The 3,575-nt window shown below is 61.1% G+C and overlaps 1 non-coding gene across 1 annotated transcript; it reads right to left on the bottom strand.

Moving 5' to 3' along the window:
- Window positions 1–853: 853 nt before the first annotated feature.
- Window positions 854–938, bottom strand: TRNAR-UCG. Its single transcript is given in 2 exon segments — window positions 854–886; window positions 902–938. It is a non-coding gene; the product is annotated as a tRNA-Arg (tRNA).
- Window positions 939–3,575: the final 2,637 nt, after the last annotated feature.

Below are 3,575 nucleotides of genomic sequence, written 5' to 3'. Positions count from 1 at the left end.
TGGGTATCACTGCGCCATGAGCCAGTGGGACCTGAAGCAGGCTCATCTTGTTCTGGTGGGAGGTAAACACACCCGCCAGGCAGCGGTTGCTGGGGGTGGCCTTAGACTGGGTTCCCCGAGAGGGACGGTGACGGGGCAGAGCTTCTGAGAGACGTCCACGCAGAAACGGGGCAAAGGGAGAAGCGGACCCTGTGGCTACACGAGACTCTCACCAAGTCCACTGGGGGCTCTGGAGCGGGGACACCCTTCACAGCCACCCCACGTGGATGCCTGCCCCCAGCCCCCCGCCGGGAGGTTACACCTCAGATGCCACATCCGTGGTCAAGGGCAGTTCCGGGGGTGGGGCACAGCCGAGCGGCCGGCTCCCATCAGCAGAGTGCGGTCACACGGCCCCTCGAGAGGCGCCCGGCTGGGGCGGCGACCTCCACGCCGACCTCGCCTCCAGCCAACCCGATCCGTTTGCTTTTATTTTTTGATTGTTTTAAATGTTTATTTATTTTTGAGACAGAGAGCCAGAGACAGAGCACAAGGGAGGGGAGGGACAGGAGAGGGAGAGAAAATCCCAGCAGGCTCCCAGCTGTCAGCACAGAGCCCGACTCGGGCTGGATCTCATGGGCCACGAGACCATGACCTGAGCCAACGGGACGCTCAACCAGTCAAGCCCCCAGGCACCTACGTTTCTCTCCTTTTACAGTTTGGAAGTCATCTGCTGCCCTCCTTTGTTGTTGCTTTTTTAATTTTTTTAATGTTTATTTATTTTTGAGAGAGAGACAGAGGGCAAGCAGGGGAGGGGCAGAAAGAGAGGGAAACAGAGACTCCAAAGCAGGCTCCAGGCCCCGAGCTGTCAGCACAGAGCCCGGTGCGGGGCTCGAACCCACGACCCGAGAGATCATGACCTGAGCCGAAGTCGGACGCTCAACCAACTGAGCCAACCAGGCGCCCCACGCATTTGATTCTTGGAGCAAAGTTCGTGCCTTCTGAGAACAACTCGTCTGGAATTCCTAGGCCCTTCCACACCGTCGGGCCAAGTGTGAGACACACACACACACATGTGCACACACGTGCACACTCCCCAGCGTCAGTGAGGGCCACCTCAGCTCTCGTCTCCCCCTCCCCACCACAGCAGCAGCAACGCTTTGATCGGGTCTGGTTCTCAATCCTGTGCCGCCATCTAGAAAATCCCTCCGGGCGGAACACCAGGGCCTTCACCTCGCAGTGCCCGGCCCTGTCCTGCCTGTTGCCCAACGTCTGAAAGCAGGTGTTCGCACATTGTGTCCAACGTGCTAGTTGTTTACCGCGGAAGGGCAAATCCAGGGCCACGCGCTTCGTGGTGACCAGAAGCCGAAGCCAGGCTGGCATTTGACTCTTGTTAAGGGTCCAGGAAGGGAGGTGGGGTCACTGGAGCCAGCGCTGTCCTGAGAAGCACCCGCACGTTCGTGCTGTCTGGACTGCACTCAGCTATCGCTGGAAGGGTGACCTGTCAGGCCCGTCTTCCTGTCCAGGGCACCGTGGGAGCTGAGCGTCCCAGTTGTCAGTTGCTCCAACCCCATAGGGCCCCGTTCCCGTCCCTTCCTTAACAGGGACTCGACCTTGGCCTGGGACCCCGGGCAGGGCTGCAAATGCACCTGCTCTCTCCATCCTCCCCGACCTTCCTCATGAGGCCTGACCCGGTCAAGTGCTCTGGCCGCTCTCCGCGACCTTCCCCGTGAGGCTGACCCGGTCAGGTGTTCTCTCCATCCTCTAGCCACGGGTCATGACCATCTGCTTCAGCCCCCCTCCCCCACCCCTCCCACTGCTGTCACATTGACGCCTTGAACCGGGGATTAGTCACCCTGAGCTCCTCACTCTGTCTCCCGCGAGAATCGCGGGTTCTCAGCGGCGCCACCCTGCCCAGGGTCCTGCAGCCGCTCCCGGCGACGCCTCCCTCCTGCATCCCTCAAGCTGGGCACCACGTCCATCGTCAGTGGTAAATGTCTTCACAGCTGCCCCGTGAGAGCATGGGGGGCCACACCCCTGTCTCCATCAACATTAGGGTCCTGGTGCTCACTCCTTTGGGGGAAGAGCCAGCTCTGAATCCAGGTTACAAGTTTCTTTCTAGGAAACCTCCCCGGACCACCTGTCTTCGATTGCATCCTCTGAGACAGACTCGGAGATGGCCTCCGCTTTATTGAAAAGGGAAGGAGGTGCACAGAAGGTGAGCGGGAGAAGGTCCCGAGAACCCTGCCTGGTGGGTCCGACGGCGTGGCTGGTCTCCAGTTCACCTTGGTGCCCAGGGCGGCCCCGTTCTGTACGCCTTTCACAGGGGAGTGGGGTCCTCCGCCCTTGACACATTCTTCGTGCCCAGTGCCCTCTCCTGTCCACCTGGGACCCCGTCTACACAGGACCTCCATCCTTATGACACCGGAGTCACGTGGACCTTGCTTCTTGCATCATGTCCCACGGACCTCCTCCCTTCCTAATGTTGGGGTCCCGTGGACCTTCCTTCCTGGGCTTGCCTCCCAGCAGTGACGGCAGTCTCTGTCCGAGCTCCCGTGTATCAGATGTGAGATTCAAGGCCTTCCCTGGGGAGTGGGGTATGGAAATGCACAGGGGTGGGGCAGGGGAAGCGGGGGGCAGGACGGTGCGCGGGACCCTCCACTGTCCCGAAGCCGCCCCAGGGGATCCAAACGACCCAAGCCACGCGCTCAGTCCTGACCCACTCCTGTTTCCCACTCTGTTGCTGTGGGAACAGAATAGACACAGGGAGGGCGGTCCCCGTGGTTCCCGAGGGTCAGCAGTGGGGACATGCAGTCTAGGCAGGCTTGTCTGGAGCACCTGTTGCCACCTCCACCGAGCTTCCGGCAGCGGCTGACGCGCAGCCCTGGGACCAGGTGCTTTCAAGGAGGACCGGAGGGAGGGCGGGGGAGGGGAATACGCAGGCTCCCTCCTCTTTGCACAGAGATCTCAAGACCCACTTGCTTTGTAGGGGCTGCAGCGGCCGAGTCTGGGCGGCTGCCCAAGTTTTGGACAGAACATTGGGTCAAAGCCGCTTCCAAATCCCTTGGCCATTACTATTTAATGTGCCCATAATTCAAGTTTAGGAGACTTTGTTTTCTCAGATTATAGCTGGACCCGGCGGCTTCGTGGGCCAGAACACGGTGGAAAAGGCTGCTACTGAACAAAATCAAGGACACGGGAGGCACGGCAGCGCGGCTGCTGTCGTGTGAAACAGCTGCCCCCGGGTGGCACCCCCAGGAAACGAGCACGTGAAATACGCTCACGTGCGCGCGCGCTGACCCGGGGGCTCCGATGCTCGAACAGCTAAGGCACTGGAGGTGCCCAGACGGCGTGTTACTGTTCTAGCTTAGGGAACCTCTACGGCGTGTGTCCCCGTGGACGGCCACACGGCGTGTGTCCCCGTGGACGGCCAGAATGGCGGGCGTTTACTGAGTGCCGAGTGTGGCGCGCTTCGCCGCAACAAACCTTCACCACCATCCTCCCCGTCCCGCAGGTGAGGGACACGAGGCTCAGAGGAGGTCAGCAGCCCGCCCGGCCGGGGCCCTGGGACGGCAGAGCGTGCCTGTAGTCGCCGGTGG

Source organism: Lynx canadensis, chromosome D2 (genome assembly GCF_007474595.2).
Source record: "Lynx canadensis isolate LIC74 chromosome D2, mLynCan4.pri.v2, whole genome shotgun sequence".
NCBI classification, from domain to species: Eukaryota; Metazoa; Chordata; class Mammalia; order Carnivora; family Felidae; genus Lynx; species Lynx canadensis.
This window is presented reverse-complemented; position numbering and strand designations above follow the sequence as displayed.